The sequence below is a fragment of the Cherax quadricarinatus genome, chromosome 58 (genome assembly GCF_038502225.1).
Source record: "Cherax quadricarinatus isolate ZL_2023a chromosome 58, ASM3850222v1, whole genome shotgun sequence".
NCBI classification, from domain to species: Eukaryota; Metazoa; Arthropoda; class Malacostraca; order Decapoda; family Parastacidae; genus Cherax; species Cherax quadricarinatus.
In genome coordinates this window covers 1402747-1421714 of record NC_091349.1, presented here as the reverse complement: position 1 = coordinate 1421714, position 18968 = coordinate 1402747, and positions in this window count along the sequence as shown.

Sequence of the window (18968 nt, the reverse complement as noted above, 5' to 3'; positions counted from 1 at the left end):
TGTACATGACTCATTGTATTTACGTGGTTCGAGTCTCGGTCCCCTGGCTCTGTTTTCATTTACATACAAGCAATCATGCTAAGTTGCTTGGTGGCTGATTAGGTTTAAAACCTATCTACTACACGATGGTTATCAAGAGTACATGTCACCAGCAGTCAAGAATGCTGTAATACCTACTTAGTTTACTTCTAAGTGTGTATATACACTGATATGTATACGTGAGGGCGCCAGTTTACCTCACTAATATTCCCACCTTCAGTGACAGTCTTGACAACCTGATAATCTACAACCACTTAAACTTTACCTAACACTTAGGCTAGGTAAGGTTTGTCAGGAAACAGGACAAGTGTTTCCTGACGCGGGTCTTAGTTATATGATAACCTACAGCTGGAGCTTGTGGTCATCTGACCGAGGCCTTCCACTGGCTTACACTTTATGAGATGGTGACTTCAACATAAACCTTAGCCAAGCTGAAGATCTTCAAGTATTTGACGTCCTTAACATGTACAGTTGCTTGCTAATACCAACAATAAATGAACCTTCAATAATTTCTGGGACAACTGCATTCTTATGGTCCATATCTGGACCAGTATAAAAGTTCCTCTCCAAGTGGAATATATAGATAGAAAAATGGATATAACCATAAGGGGTCGAGTGGTAAGCCAGTGGAAGGCCTCGATCAGATGACAAAAAGCTTCATTGGAAAATAATAAGATCCCATCTCATCACCATAATAAAACATCAATAAATAATTTCATTCCAGTAGTGAATAACACTGACTGGCATACCATTAATAATATTCTGAAAGTCATCTGTGACTTACGACCCGTGTCAGGAGATACTTATCAGGTCTCTTGACGAATACTACACAAATACTGACTGGCAGACGACTTACTAATGACAGGGGAAAACTGACAAATATGTCAGTTTTTCCTGCACACAAAAAAAAATGAGAAGCCTCTACAATGGGCATTGTTCTACTGAAACTAAACAAATCACAGCAAAAAAGCTAAGTTCCCCCAATAAATGGCATCCATAGGACCTTTGAAAAAATACAGATAAAGATTAATAACTAATGAAAGGTCTAAGAACTATGCATCTGTACTTATTAATCTAAAAAGGAAGTTTAAACAACTATATTATGCTAGCAGTTTTTATGAAACAAAAGAGGATATGAAAAATACGTGGAAAACACTTTTAAATCCTGTGCTCCCTAAAACTGACCACAACAAAAGACATTGTCAAAACTAAAGCAAATGAACGTCACATCCAGCCTGCTGGAACGGCCACTACACTAAATGATTCCTTCTCTACATTAGGATCAAACCTAGCCAGCAAAATCCCAAGTTCCAGTGTAAATGAGATGGGCAACCTGACTTGATACATGTATATGGTATCCCTCGGGTCCGACTCAAACTTGTGTAAAATCTGTGATAAATGAAACACTTGTGTTGGTGTGTAAGATGTTCCAGAGATGGAACACAGGGACAAGGAGTCACAACTGGAAGATGACTCAGATGAGTCACAGGGATGTTAGGAAGTATTTCTTCAATCACAGAGTTGTCAGGAAGTGGAGGAGTCTGGAAAGTGAAGTGGTGGAGGCAGTTTTTGTTGACAAAGATATGATAATTACACAAATTCTTTATGATCTACATACGGTTGAAAGATTTTAGTTTAGTCAAATAAGAGAGGCACAGAAAACGAGGTCACGGTGTCTGCTTGTTCAGCAGCACTGACCGCATGTGTAAATGTTTGGTCATGTACGCACCTGTGTGCACACACTTACACACACACACATGTATACATAGCTGCCACCATCGTCTCTATACACATAACAAAGGCACATACACACCTGGATTTAGGGAAAGTAAGTCTTGCCTCACGAACCTGCTGCTGGAGCTTTATGACAGACAGACGGAGTTTACTCGTGATGGGTCGACTGCACTTTCCTGGACTGCAGGGAAGTGGTTATTACTGTATTATGCTTAAGAGAACAGTGCATTACGAGAGGAACGCAGGAGTATCAATGCTTGGAAGACAATGATGGTGGGAGCAAATGTTTCAGGATGGGAAAGAGTGACTAAAGGGGTCCCCCATGGAGTAGTACTAGGGCATATTCTATGTCTAATAAATTTGAATGATTTGTCATAAGTCATAAGAGCACTGAATCCTGCAAATATCGCTGTATGCTATACACGCACACACACACACACACACACACACACACACACACACACACACACACACACACACACACACACACAACAAGGCTAGTCCCAGAGCTCAGGGGAATGTCGTACGAGGAAAGGTTGAGGGAAATCGGACTGACGACACTGGAGGACAGAAGGGTCAGGGGAGACATGATAACGACATACAAGATACTGCGGGGAATAGACAAGGTGGACAGAGATAGGATGTTCCAGAGAGGGGACACAGGGACAAGGGGTCACAACTGGAAGCTGAAGACTCAAACGAGTCACAGGGACGTTAGGAAGTATTTCTTCAGTCATAGAGTTGTCAGGAGGTGGAATACCCTAGCAAGTGAAGTAGTGGAGGCAGGAACCATACATAGTTTTAAGAAGAGGTATGATACAGCTCAGGAAGCAGAGAGAGAGAGGACCTAGTAGCGATCAGTGAAGAGGCGGGGCCAGGAGCTGAGTCTCGACCCCTGCAACCACAATTAGGTGAGTACAATTAGGTGAGTACACACACACACACACACACACACACACACACACACACACACACACACACACACACACACACACACACACACACACACACACACACACACGCACACACACACACACACACACACACCACGGGGGGTAGGGAGAGGAAGCCAGAGCACACAGTAATGTTTGTCATAATGACCAAGCATTTAAGACCCTCACTGTTCAATGACACGTTGCCACGATCCTACGCTCGTTGAACTCCTTCCCAAGGTTGAACTTCCCTCAACACCTGCTGAGAAAGTTCAGACTAGTATATGTAGTTATTGTGATGGTGTGTGCAGGTGTTGGATTACCTATTTTTTTGTCCACGTCTGTAGCAACAAAGTGAGTCCACTAACCTAATTCTACTCAGCTAATTGTATCCACCGAATTGTATGCAGGAGTTGAGTCTCAGCTCGTGGCCCCCAGTTCTTTACCTACATTTATAGAGTTCTGGCCTATTCTGATGAATTGGGTATACTGACAGCTGAAAGTGTGGGTATATCCAACCCATCACCAGGTGTGGGTATATCCAACCCATCACCAGGTGTGGGTATATCCAACCCATCACCAGGTGTGGGTATATCCAACCCATCACCAGGTGTGGGTATATCCAACCCATCACTAGGTGAGGGTATGTCCAACCCATCACTGGGTCTGGTGAGTGTTCTGAGACATCAAGGCTGACCCAGGGAGATCTGAGTGAGCCTTCACAGCTGAGTGTGTTGACACATATTTGAGTTCCTGTTAGGAGACAGAGAGAAGGAAAGGAAAGGGTACAATATTGTGTAAGATTTCTTAGAGTACTCACGCAAGCACTGAAATTGACGGGGGATTGAATCTAGTCAGTTTAATATCTTTATCCCGCACCCTATACCCATCCCGTGGGCGGTAGTCATGGTTTTACAGAGGTACACAGTGGGTCCAGGAACTGGACTGCTAAGTTTTGATAGCTGAACAATTCACAGTGGTAATGAACTGTTTACATGTTTATATCTGGTCACAATCGTAATGAGCTGTTTATGGAAACATTAATTAGGTCACACACACAGAGTGAATCTGAGAAAGTGCAGCCATAAGGAGCCAGGGACCAACATAAGTGTTGAAGACTAATATGGCGCAGCTCACAACAAACCCAGATGTAGGAATCATGACGTTAAGTTCCGTCCTAAATCAAAATGTCATCGTAATGTTGCACTCGTAATTCCGGGTTATTTGTGAAATGTTCTAGTCACAGCATTGTGACTTTTATTCTTCAATATAACCCAAGTTTTGACAGGTTTTAACAAATGATCTAGGAACTCATTTAGCTGGTTTAACTTATAAGGTTTAAATGATAAGGTATTACAAGGACCCTGATGGAAATAAGTCACTTTATCTTACTTTGTTTTTTTGCTATTCTAAGAAATTTACACATATGCTGCTATGTATGATAATTTATATAACTGTACTTATGTGTACCTGTACCTGAATAAACTTACTAATGTGGGTCAGAGATTCCTTTCGCTGATGCCATTAATATCACTGGTAAAATTACATTTGAAAGTACTAATGATGTAACTCTTGTGAAAAAATATTCTAAAAACATCTGTGATGTGATTTTTTTTGGAAAAAATGTCATTTTTTTGAGGTAGAAATTGCAACTGGTCAGTTTGAGTTGCTAGTAAGTAAGTAAGTAAGTTTATTCAGGTATACACAAATACAGTTACATAGAATTATCATACATAGCAGCATATGTGTAGAGAACCTGGGATAACCCAAAAAAGTCAGACAGAGTGACTTATTTCCATTGCTGTGTGTTGAGTGATCTACAGAGTTAACAGTTAGGAACGAAACTAACAAATCTGCTTATTTTAGGGGTAGAAGAGATGTGATGTAGCTTGTACCATACACTCAGACTAGAGGGGGAGTAATACAAGAATGTCTTGGTCCTTCATTATGGGGAGACGAGCTAGCTAACACAGAAGGGGCCGAACCTTGGCCGTGTGTGAACCAGAAGACGACATAAAAGGTCTTAAATGACCTGTAATGAATTTACTGAATATAATAAATATGCTCCCATATTACCAAATTGTGCAACAGATCATTGTAATATAACCGCCTCCATCCTTCGCAGGTAAAACACTATATTACCCACTCAGTATTCTTTCATGAATTATATTAATCAGTAATATTATATACAACATATAAACATATCAATAAATGATTGTATTCTCTCATTTATTTGTATTTCGATTACTAAAGAATAATTTTGCTATTATACACTGTTAATTAATTAATTAATTAAGCAATAATAATAATAATAATAATAATAATAATAATAATAATAATAATAATAATAATAATAATAATAATAATAATAATAATAATAATAATAATAATAATAATAATAATAATAATAATAATGATCTTTATTTCTACCAGCACATGATACAACTTAAATAGACCATAGTTGACAACAATGACATACTATATAGAAAGCCCCTGGGTATGCAGAGCATTTCCCGCACCTTAGGTTAATTTTGTATATAAATGGTATACAGTACCGACGAGATGAAAATTAGACACATATGCAGCATCTGTGTATCTTTAATGTAGACGTTTCGCCATCCAGTGACTTTATCAATACAAATTCCAGGACATAATTTGAAGTCAGTAGAACTATATTCACAAGATGAGGTAATCTTGGTTCAGAGGACATCTCCACAACCTTTTTCACTTCTACTAACCCGTCCCTTGGGTACGATCTACTTCCACTGGGGAATCCCTCCTACAAGTGACAATACCTTCGTCTGCTACTCGACGCCAGTATATAAGCGCCAGCCTTCTTGCCTGTGCTCCAGATTCTTCACGACTACGGTGCTCTTAACACCAACTTCTAAACCAAGAGATTGATTACCTCATATGTTGTATATAGTTCTATCTTCAAATTATGTCCCAGAATTTGTATTGATAAAGCCAATGGAGGGCGAAACGTCTACATTAAAGATACCCAGATGTTGTGTATGTGTCTAATTTTCATAGGTTAATTTTGTTCCCAGGATGCCACCCACACCAGTTGGTTAACACCCAGGTACCTACTTACTGATAGATCAACAGGGACAACAAGGGTGGAAACATTGGCCGTGTTTCCTTACATCTCATGTCCCGTTCACCTAGTTATCAAGTAGGTACCTGGGTATTAGTCGACTGGTGTGAGTTGCATCCTGGGGAGACAAGACTGAAGGACCACAACGAAAATAAGATAGACAGCCCTCGATGATCTACTGACTGTCTCGGGTTATAAGATAAGATAAGATTTCGTTCGGATTTTTAACCCCGGAGGGTTAGCCACCCAGGATAACCCAAGAAAGTCAGTGCGTCATCGAGGACTGTCTAACTTATTTCCATTGGGGTCCTTAATCTTGTCCCCCAGGATGCGACCCACACCAGTCGACTAACACCCAGGTACCTATTTGCTGCTAGGTGAACAGGACAACAGGTGTAAGGAAACGTGTCGAATGTTTCCACCCGCCGGGAATCGAACCCGGGCCCTCCGTGTGTGAAGCGGGAGCTTTAGCCACCAGGCCACCGGGCCCCGTGGTGCCCCGTGGCCTGGTGGTTAAAGCCCTCGCTTCACACGGCGAGGGTCCGGGTTTGATCCCCGGAGAAGGTAGTAACATTGGGCGTGTTTCTTTACACCGGTTGTCTATGTTCACTAGGTGTACCGTAGCTCATGTAATTTATTTTCTTTATTTAATTTATTCAGTAGATTTTAATCCTATAGTATCTGTTCTCGTTTTTTTTTAATTGAAAAGCAATGAAAACAAATCAGTTCGTTTTGAGTATTTTAATATCCTACTTAATTTACATCTATATTATTATGTAAGATCATTTAGTCATCTCAAATTTTGTACTAGGACAAACGTATTTATTTTTCTCATTTTTTTTAGTTAACCATAAAATTTTTATCGTTTTCTCTCATCATTTTCTAGACCGTTTTCTGTTACAATTTTTCCAGATACTTTTTATATATTTTTTGCTTTGCTTATTACTCTATTTTCCTGCCATAATGCTGGTACAGGGCTCTTGATTCAAGGAACTGGAACTACCCTAATTTTCTCGGATCAAACATCCCAAGTAAAAATCCCTAATGTACCTGATAACAGGTAATTTATGCTGTATAATAATTGTACTTATGTGTACCTGTGCCTCGATGAACTTAAATAATGATACAACTTATACCGACCATAGCTAATATCAAATGACATACTATATAGAAAGTCCCTAGGTATGCAGAGCATTTCCCGCAACTTGGGTTAATTTTGTCCCCAGGATGCGCCTACACCAGTCTGCTAACATCCAGGTACCTACTTACTGCTAGGTGAACAGTAACAGCAGGTGTCTTAAGGAAACGCCCAATATTTCCACCTCAAGGAATGATAGTTACATTGTGGGAACACCAGCTACTGTGAAAACATAACCATGCTACGGGTATGTGTCCCTGTTAACTTCTATCACAGTACCAAGGTGACCCTCCAAGTGCCAAAATGACCCGCTTCACACGGCTAATGTCTAGGTTCGATTCCCGGTAACCTGGAGTTTACCTGGAGAGAGTTTCGGGGGTCAACGCCCCCGCGGTCCGGTCTGTGACCAGGCCTCCTGGTGGATCAGCGCCTGATCAACCAGGCTGTTGCTGCTGGCTGCACGCAAACCAACGTACGAGCCACAGCCCGGCTGATCAGGAACTGACTTTAGGTGCTTGTCCAGTGCCAGCTTGAAGACTGCCAGGGGTCTGTTGGTAATCCCCCTTATGTGTGCTGGGAGGCAGTTGAACAGTCTCGGGCCCCTGACACTTATTGTATGGTCTCTTAACGTGCTAGTGACACCCCTGCTTTTCATTGGGGGGATGGTGCATCGTCTGCCAAGTCTTTTGCTTTCGTAGTGAGTGATTTTCGTGTGCAAGTTCGGTACTAGTCCCTCTAGAATTTTCCAGGTGTATATAATCATGTATCTCTCCCTCCTGCGTTCCAGGGAATACAGGTTTAGAAACCTCAAGCGCTCCCAGTAATTGAGGTGTTTTATCTCCGTTATGCGCGCCGTGAAAGTTCTCTGTACATTTTCTAGGTCGGCAATTTCACCTGCCTTGAAAGGTGCTGTTAGAGTGCAGCAATATTCCAGCCTAGATAGAACAAGTGACCTGAAGAGTGTCATCATGGGCTTGGCCTCCCTAGTTTTGAAGGTTCTCATTATCCATCCTGTCATTTTTCTAGCAGATGCGATTGATACAATGTTATGGTCCTTGAAGGTGAGATCCTCCGACATAATCACTCCCAGGTCTTTGACGTTGGTGTATCGCTCTATTTTGTGGCCAGAATTTGTTTTGTACTCTGATGAAGATTTAATTTCCTCATGTTTACCATATCTGAGTAATTGAAATTTCTCATCGTTGAACTTCATATTGTTTTCCGCAGCCCACTGAAAGATTTGTTGATGTCCGCCTGGAGCCTTGCAGTGTCTGCAATGGAAGACACTGTCATGCAGATTCGGGTGTCATCTGCAAAGGAAGACACGGTGCTGTGGCTGACATCCTTGTCTATGTCGGATATGAGGATGAGGAACAAGATGGGAGCTAGTACTGTGCCTTGTGGAACAGAGCTTTTCACCGTAGCTGCCTCGGACTTTACTCTGTTGACGACTACTCTCTGTGTTCTGTTAGTGAGGAAATTATAGATCCATCGACCGACTTTTCCTGTTATTCCTTTAGCGCGCATTTTGTGCGCTATTACGCCATGGTCACACTTGTCGAAGGCTTTTGCAAAGTCTGTATATATTACATCTGCATTCTTTTTGTCTTCTAGTGCATTTAGGACCTTGTCGTAGTGATCCAGTAGTTGAGACAGACAGGAGCGACCTGTTCTAAACCCATGTTGCCCTGGGTTGTGTAACTGATGGGTTTCTAGATGCGTGGTGATCTTGCTTCTTAGGACCCTTTCAAAGATTTTTATGATATGGGATGTTAGTGCTATTGGTCTGTAGTTCTTTGCTGTTGCTTTACTGCCCCCTTTGTGGAGTGGGGCTATGTCTGTTGTTTTTAGTAACTGAGGGACGACCCCCGTGTCCATGCTCCCTCTCCATAGGATGGAAAAGGCTCGTGATAGGGGCTTCTTGCAGTTCTTGATGAACACAGAGTTCCATGAGTCTGGCCCTGGGGCAGAGTGCATGGGCATGTCATTTATCGCCTGTTCGAAGTCATTTGGCGTCAGGATAACATTGGATAGGTAAGAACATAAGAACATAAGAAAGGAGGAACACTGCAGCAGGCCTGTTGGCCCATACTAGGCAGGTCCTTTACAATTCATCCCACTAACAAACATTTGACCAACCCAATTTTCAATGCCACCCAAGAAACAAGCTCCGATGTGCAAGTCCCTCTCAAATCCAACCCCTCCCACTCATGTACTTATCCAACCTAAATTTGAAACTACCCAATGTCCTAGCCTCAATAACCCAACTAGGTAGACTGTTCCACTCATCAACTACCCTATTTCCAAACCAATACTTTCCTATGTCCTTTCTAAATCTAAACTTATCTAATTTAAATCCATTACTGCGGGTTCTCTCTTGGAGAGATATCCTCAAGACCTTGTTAATATCCCCTTTATTAATACCTACCTTCCACTTATACACTTCGATCAGGTCTCCCCTCATTCTTCGTCTAACAAGTGAATGTAACTTAAGAGTCTTCAATCTTTCTTCATAAGGAAGATTTCTAATGCTATGTATTAATTTAGTCATCCTACGCTGAATGTTTTCTAAGGAATTTATGTCCATTCTGTAGTATGGAGACCAGAATTGAGCTGCATAATCTAGGTGAGGCCTTACTAATGATGTATAAAGCTGCAGTATGACCTCTGGACTTCTGTTGCTTACACTTCTTGATATAAATCCCAGTAATCTATTTGCCTTATTACGTACGCTTAGGCATTGCTGTCTTGGTTTAAGGTTGCTGCTTACCATAACCCCCAAGTCCTTTTCGCAATCTGTATGGCTAAGTTCTACATTATTTAACTTATAAGTGCTAGGGTTATGGACACTCCCGAGCTTCAGAACCTTGCATTTATCTACATTGAACTGCATCTGCCACTTTTCTGACCAAGAGTAGAGTTTGTCTAAATCCTCTTGAAGTTCCCTAACATCTACGTTTGAATCAATTATCCTACCTATCTTCGTGTCATCGGCGAATTTGCTCATATCACTAGCAATTCCTTCATCAAGATCATTGATATATATTATAAACAACAACGGGCCCAAGACTGATCCCTGTGGAACGCCACTTGTTACTGATCCCCACTCGGATTTAACCCCATTTATGGACACTCTCTGCTTCCTGTCTGTGAGCCATGATTCGATCCACGAGAGCACTCTTCCCCCAACGCCATGAGCTGCTACTTTCTTCAACAGTCTTTGGTGCGGAACTCTATCAAATGCCTTACTAAAATCTAAGTAAACAATATCAAATTCTTTATCGTGGTCAACAGCCTCAAAAGCTTTACTGAAGAAAGTTAATAAATTAGTTATACAAGACCGGCCTCTTGAGAATCCATGCTGAGTATCATTAATCAAGCTATGCTTATCGAGATGGCTTCTTATAACCTCAGCTATAACTGACTCTAGCAACTTGCCTACAATTGAGGTCAGGCTTATTGGGCGGTAATTTGACGGTAACGACTTGTCCCCTGTTTTAAAAATAGGAATTACATTAGCCATCTTCCACATATCAGACACTACACCTGTTTGAAGAGATAAATTAAAAATATTAGTTAATGGTTCACAGACTTCCATTTTGCATTCCTTAAGAACCCTTGAAAAAACCTCATCAGGACCCGGTGACTTATTTTGCTTCAGTCGGTCTATCTGCTTCACAACCATTTCACTAGTGACTGTGATGTTACATAATTTATCTTCTTCTGATCCACTATAAAAATTAATTACCGGAATATTATTAGTGTCTTCCTGTGTAAAAACCGAGAGAAAATAATTATTTAAAATCGAGCACATTTCATTCTCTTTGTCAGTAAGATGCCCATAGTTATTTTTAAGGGGACCTATCTTATCTCTGACTTTTGTTCTATATACCTGGAAAAAACTTTTTGGGTTAGTTTTAGAATCCCTAGCAACTTTAATTTCATAGTCCCTTTTAGCTTTTCTTATCCCCTTTTTAATGTCCCTCTTAATGTCAATATGCTGATTCATAAGATGACCCTCGCCTCTTTTGATACGCCTATAAATTCCTTTCTTATGCCCTAGTAGATATTTCAGCCTATTATTCATCCATTTTGGGTCATTTCTATTTGATCTAATTTCCTTATAAGGGATAAACGTTCTTTGAGCAGCATGTATTGTGTTCAGAAAACTGTCATATTGATAGCTCTCTTCGTTACCCCAGTCAACAGATGATAAGTGTTCTCTAAGCCCATCGTAATCTGCTAAGCGAAAATCTGGGACTGTTACTGAGTTATCCCTACTATCATACTTCCATTCAATTCTAAATGTAATTGATTTGTGGTCGCTAGCACCCAGTTCCTCTGAAACTTCTAAATTATTAACAAGGGATTCATTGTTTGCCAGAACTAAGTCAAGCAGGTTATTTCCCCTTGTAGGTTCTGTCACAAACTGCTTCAAAAAACAATCCTGAACTACTTCTAAGAAATCGTATGATTCTAAATTCCCAGTCAAGAAATTCCAATCAATATGACTAAAGTTAAAGTCTCCTAGAATTACTACATTATCGTGCCTTGTGGCCCTAACAATTTCCTCCCATAGTAGTCTCCCTTGGTCCCTATCTAAATTTGGGGGACGGTATATCACACCTAAAATTAATTTTTCATGCCCCTCTGAAAATTCTATCCAAACAGACTCTGTATGTGTTACTTCAGACTTAATACCCGTTTTTATGCAACAGTTCAAGCGATCTCGGACATACAATGCCACCCCACCCCCCTTCCCGATACTTCTATCTACTTGGAACAATTTAAAACCCTGAATGTGACATTCTGCAGGCATGTCCCGACTTTTTGAATTAAACCACGTCTCAGTAATGGCAATTACATCTATGTTACCTGCACTAGCAACTAGTCTCAACTCGTCCATCTTATTCCTAGCACTGCGACTATTTGTGTAATAAATTTTTAATGACCCTCCACTCTCTTTACCCTTCCTGCTCCTTTCTGTTATTCCACTAAACTTATTACCGTCCTTGTCAATTAGTGCCACTGGCTTTCCAATATCCACCTCATTTTGCCTATTACTAGTTCTCCTAGTACTCATGTTACTACCCTGCGACTTCACAGTTTTCCCGCCAAAACCCATACCACTAACTATTCCTAGTTTAAAGACCTAACAGCTCCCTCCACTGCGTTGGCCAGTGCTCCCACCCCACACCTAGATAAGTGAACCCCATCCCTGGCATACATGTCATTTCTGCCATAGAAGAGGTCCCAGTTGTCAATGAATGTTACCGCATTTTCCTTACAGTATTTGTCCAGCCAGCAATTGACACCAATTGCTCTGGACAACCATTCATTTCCAACTCCTCTCCTTGGCAAAATGCCACATATGACAGGTTTCCCACCCTTCCTCCTAATTATCTCTATTGCTGACCTATACCTGCTAATCAGGTCCTCACTCCTACGTCTGCCAACATCGTTGCCTCCAGCACTGAGACAGATAATAGGATTGCTCCCATTACCTCTCATGATGTCATCCAGACGGCTAACAATATCCTTCATCCCAGCCCCAGGAAAACACACTCTCTGCCTCCTACTCCTATCCTTCAAGCAGAATGCCCTATCGAGGTACCTAATCTGGCTATCCCCAACAACAACAATGTTTTTACCTTCCTTGGCGTCGTCCGTCGTGATGCTCCGAGTAGTCGACTCACATTCGCCAGGTAGCATTACACCACTTGTAGAATTCGTCAAGACGTTCTCGATGGTCTTCGTTGGGGTTTCTAGGGATGTCTTACTCACGTCTGCCAATGCTTCTTTGGTGCTCGTTGTGGCATTCCCAGCAGAACACTCACATTCGTCAGGTAGCACCGAGAATGAGTTGGAAGTTTCCACGGTAGTCTTATGGTTTCTCGCTGTTTCCGCCTCTCCAACCGTTTTCTTGATCTTCAGCTTGGTTCCATGTTGCCCGGCCACTGACCAAGCTCCCCTCTTAACCTGGGGACTCACAACAGGTGGATTACTACGAATCCTCTTGTTCTCCTCCGTTAATCGCCGTATCTCCAGTTTAGCAACTCTGAGTTCTTCTCTCAGCTGCTGGTAAAGCTGCTCAAGAGAGGGCATCCTGGTTCAGATTCACAGAGAGCACACAAACAGGTCTTCACAGAGCTAAGTACACGTCACCACTGAGCTAAGTACACGTCTAAAAAACCTCTCCCTCTTGAGTGGCTGTGGCTACCCAGGTTTTCCCATGGCCTGGATGTTATGTATCTTTTTGTCCCCTTTAGATGGTATGCCTGGCAATTTAAGTTATAGCACAGTCTTTCCTGTACTGAAGAGGTACACATTTCAGGGTGAAAAGTTTGGCGAATTTCCTTACACCTGTTGTCTATGTTCACTCATCAGTAAAATGGGTACCTGGGTGTTAGTGGACTGGTGTGGGTCGCATCCTGGGATAAAACTGACTTAATTTACGGGAAATGCTCTGCATAACAAGGGACTTTCTAAATGGTAGTATGTCACTGATGTCAGCTATGGTCTGTATACCTTGTACATGTACTGGTAGAAATAAAGATATAATAATAATAATAATAATAATAATAATAATAATAATAATAATAATAATAATAATAATAATAATAATAATAATAATAATAATAATAATAATAACAATTATTATTATATTATCATTATAACCTGGGAGACTTCAGTAATAGGAGTGATGGATGCTGGGATGCTGGGATGCTGGGATGCTGGGATGCTGGGAGAGAGGGAGTAAGTGAGTATGGGAATAAGATCACTCATCTCTGAGGAGTCAGTCAGTGCCGAGCCTCAGGTGGGAACGGTGCCACAACTTCTGCTCCTCCAGGTGAGTGCCAAGATGACCCTCAAGTTCTAAGGCGACCCCTCAAGTACCAAGGTGACCCTCCAAGTGATAAGTGACCCTCAAGTGCCATATGATTTTCCAAGTGCCAGAATGGCTCTTAAGAGTGAATCTGACCCACAAGTGTCGAAGGTGACCCTTCAAGGACAAAGTGCCAAGGTGACCTTTCATGTGAGTGCCTCCTGACCTTGGCTGCCTCGGCTCTTCACCTAGAATGCCTTCTGAGTCACCACTCTTTGACTCGTCACCTGATAATGGCTCAAGAATGAGCGAAACGTCTTAGAAAATAGACGTACATTGTGTGGATTTATAGTGAAAGGTCGAAACGTGACTTCCGGTATTTATGAGCACCGTGGGGATGCTGGACCAGGTTATGAGGGCTCTTGCTTAAGCTCTCTCTTCACACGCTGAGGGGTCCAGGTTCGATTCCCGGCAAGGGTGAAAAGTTTGGCGAATTTCCTTACACCTGTTGTCTATGTTCACTCATCAGTAAAATGGGTACCTGGGTGTTAGTGGACTGGTGTGGGTCGCATCCTGGGACAAAACTGACTTAATTTACGGGAAATGCTCGGCATAACAAGGGACTTTCTATATAGAAGTATGTCACTGATGTCAAGTACATGTACTTGTAGAAATAAAGATATAATAATAATAATAACAATTATTATTATTATTATTATTATTATTATTATTATTATTATTATTATTATTATTATTATTATTATTATTATTATTATTATTATTAAGGCTACAGGTCACTTGTTCACCACCAGTCAAGAATACCTTAATATACAAAGAAATACACACCTATATATGTGTGTGTGTGTGTGTGTGTGTGTGTGTGTGTGTGTGTGTGTGTGTGTGTGTGTGTGTGTGTGTGTGTGTGTGTGTGTGTGTAAGTTGTTATAATGAACGACTGTCCAATGAGTAAGCAGAGAAATGGACGGGTAAGGAACCGAGGTTTGTACTTTAAGTCAGTGCACAGCTGCAACCAGTCAACCACAAAGCTTACAATAGGATGATTTTACAGTCATCACTTGTGTAAGATCATCCCATTGTCATCTCCGTGACTGAGTGGTTACACCCATGGAACTGACTATGTATGGACCACGGTTCGAATCCACGTGGTCCATATATATATGTATGTTTGAATATATGCATGTATGTATGAATGTTGGAGAAGACACAAGAAGAGGCAGGGAGCTTCATAACGGGAGACTCGAGACGGTAGTAAACAGTGCGAAACGTTCAGCCAGACAGACAGGATGCGTGACACTCCGTGATTAACCCCGCACGCTGCTCGTTATGTAGTGCTTTGTAACGTTTGTGTGTGTGTGTGTGTGTGTGTGTGTGTGTGTGTGTGTGTGTGTGTGTGTGTGTGTGTGTGTGTGTGTGTGTGGTGTGTGGGGTGTGTGTGTGTGATTGTTAGTGTGTGTGTGTGTGTGTGTGTGTGTTCACCTAATTGTGGTTGCAGGGGTCGAGACTCAGCTCCTGGCCCCGTGTGTGTGTGTGTATGTGTGTGTGTGTGTGTGTGTGTGTGTGTGTGTGTGTGTGTGTGTGTGTGTGCTAGAAGCATGCTAGCCAATAGAACATTAGAAGGTAAACACAGGTAGTGTGGGTAGCTAGTCTCTCACGAGAGTCCAGTGGTTCCCACGGCCGATTATTGTCTCCCACGGTGTCCAGAGTACCATGTCCGGTGGTACAGTCCCTCCTGCGTACCGTGTACCCCTGACACACTCACCGTATAGCGGGCCGCAAGGTACGGGTGAAGGAAGGAGGGCGAGGTAGAGAAGGAATGAAGGTAGGGAGCGAAGGAATGAAGGTAGGGAGCGAAGGAATGAAGGTAGGGAGCGAAGGAATGGAGGCAGGGAGCAAAGGAATGGAGGCAAGGAGCAAAGGAATGGAGGCAGGGAGCAAAGGAATGGAGGTAGGGAGCAAAGGGATGGAGGCAGGGAGCAAAGGAATGGAGGTAGGGAGCAAAGGAATGGAGGTAGGGAGCAAAGGGATGGAGGCAGGGAGCAAAGAAATGGAGGTAGGGAGCAAAGGAATGGAGGTAGGGAGCAAAGGAATGGAGGTAGGGAGCAAAGGAATGGAGGTAGGGAGCAAAGGGATGGAGGCAGGGAGCAAAGGAATGGAGACAGGGAGCAAAGGAATGGAGGTAGGGAGCAAAGGAATGGAGGTAGGGAGCAAAGGAATGGAGGTAGGGAGCAAAGGGATGGAGGCAGGGAGCAAAGGAATGGAGGCAGGGAGCAAAGGAATGGAGGTAGGGAGCAAAGGAATGGAGGTAGGGAGCAAAGGAATGGAGGTAGGGAACAAAGGAATGGAGGCAGGGAGCAAAGGAATGGAGGCAGGGAGCAAAGGAATGGAGGTAGGGAGCAAAGGAATGGAGGCATGGAGCAAAGGAATGGAGGTAGGGAGCAAAGGAATGGAGGTAGGGAGCAAAGGAATGGAGGTAGGGAGCAAAGGAATGGAGGTAGGGAGCAAAGGAATGGAGGCAGGGAGCAAAGGAATGGAGGTAGGGAGCAAAGGAATGGAGGTAGGGAGCAAAGGAATGGAGGTAGGGAGCAAAGGAATGGAGGTAGGGAGCAAAGGAATGGAGGTAGGGAGCAAAGGAATGGAGGCAGGGAGCAAAGGAATGGAGGTAGGGAGCAAAGGAATGGAGGTAGGGAGCAACGGAATGGAGGTAGGGAGCAAAGGAATGGAGGTAGGGAGCAAAGGAATGGAGGTAGGGAGCAAAGGGATGGAGGCAGGGAGCAAAGAAATGGAGGCAGGGAGCAAAGGAATGGAGGCAGGGAGCAAAGGAATGGAGGAAGGGAGCAAAGGAATGGAGGTAGCAAAGGAATGGAGGTAGGGAGCAAAGGAATGGAGGTAGGGAGTAAAGGAATGGAGGTAGGGAGCAAAGGAATGGAATGGAGGGAATGGAGGCAGGGGCAAAGGAATGGAGGTAGGGAGCAAAGGAATGGAGGCATGGAGCAAAGGAATGGAGGCAGGGAGCAAAGGAATGGAGGTAGGGAGCAAAGGAATGGAGGCAGGGAGCAAAGGAATGGAGGTAGGGAGCAAAGGAATGGAGGTAGGGAGCAAAGGAATGGAGGTAGGGAGCAAAGGAATGGAGGTAGGGAGCAAAGGAAGTAGATAGGTCAAGGGAGACGTCATTTAAGGATAACATCTTGTGTAACTTCTGGGAACAGGAACGTCCTCTGTGTTTGCAAAAAGTAACTCAAAACTCACGTGGGATATCAGGTCAATCCTCGAGTACCAGCACCATCACCGAGCCTCATTCTGAAAAGTATAAAATTCTCACAGACTTTTCCTCAGCCTTGTTAGTGAGCTGAGGGAGATGAGTTGTGAGACAAGGCTGACGAAACTCCAAGATAATGAAGGAAGAGAGGACCAGGAGATATATGATGGAGTGAATGATGGTGAAAGTTTTTCTTTTTTGGGCCACCCTGCCTTGGTGGGAATCGGCCAGTGTAATAATAAATAAATATATATATATATATATATATATATATATATATATATATATATATATATATATATATATATATATATATATATATATATATATATATATATATGTATGTATATATATATATATGTTAGTGCATCTACGAACATGTGATTTTAAACAAATAACAATACTGCGACTGTCCAGGAATCGAACCCTTGATATTTTAGCACGTCTCCCGGGAAGCCTGTATATATGTATACCTGGATGACACAGTGGGGGAGGCAAACTCAACACACAGCTTCAAGTGTAGACATGCTAAGGCCCAATAAGAGGCCAGAAGCCAGTGACGCCTATCAGAGAGGAAGATGAGTTGAGGCCAGGAGTTTCGACCCCCGCAAACATTACTCGGTGATTACACACACACACACACACACACACACACACACACACACACACACACATACACAGTCACAGGGATGTTAGGAAGTATTTCTTCAGTCATTCGTCGACCTTAGCCCATACATAGCTTTAAACGAGGTATGACAAAGCTCGACCTAGTGATCAGTTGAGTTTCAACCCCTGCAACCACAATTAGGTGATTACACACACACACACACACACACACACACACACACACACACACACACACACACACACACACACACGTGGGTGTTGACTAACAGCTGTTCACAGAGGTGAGAGTCAGCGGTCAGCAACTTGAGGATCACTGGCGCTTGGGATGTTTGTACTCAAAACAAAGTCACGATACCATGACTTACACTGTCACGATACCATGACTTACACTGTCACGATACCATGACTTACACTGTCACGATACCATGACTTAAACAGTCACGATACCATGACTTACACTGTCAAGATACCATGACTTACACTGTCACGATACCATGACTTACACTGTCACGATACCATGACTTACACTGTCACGATACCATGACTTACACTGTCACGATACCATGACTTACACTGTCACGATACCATGACTTACACTGTCACGATACCATGACTTACACTGTCACGATACCATGACTTAAACAGTCACGATACTATGATTTACACTGTCACGATACCATGACTTAAACAGTCACGATACCATTACTTACACTGTCACGATACCATGACTTACACTGTCACGATACCATGACTTAAACAGTCACGATACCATGACTTACACTGTCACGATACCATGACTTAAACAGTCACGATACCATGACTTACACTGTCACGATACCATGACTTACACTGTCACGATACCATGACTTACACTGTCACGATACCATGACTTACACTGTCACGATACCATGACTTACACTGTCACGATACCATGACTTACACTGTCACGATACGATATCATGACTTAAACTGTCACGATACCATGACTTACACTGTCACGATACCATGACTTAAAAGTCACGATACCATTACTTACACGATACCATGACTTACACTGTCACGATACTGTCACGATACCATGACTTACACTTAAACCAGACTTCGCGATACCATGACTTACACTGTCACGATACCATGATAGTCACGATACCATGACTTACACTGTCAAGATACCATGACTTACACTGTAGTCACACGATACCATGACTCACGATACATGACTTAAACAGTCACGATACCATGATGTCACAATACCATTACTTACACTGTCAAGATACCATGACTTACACTGTCACGAT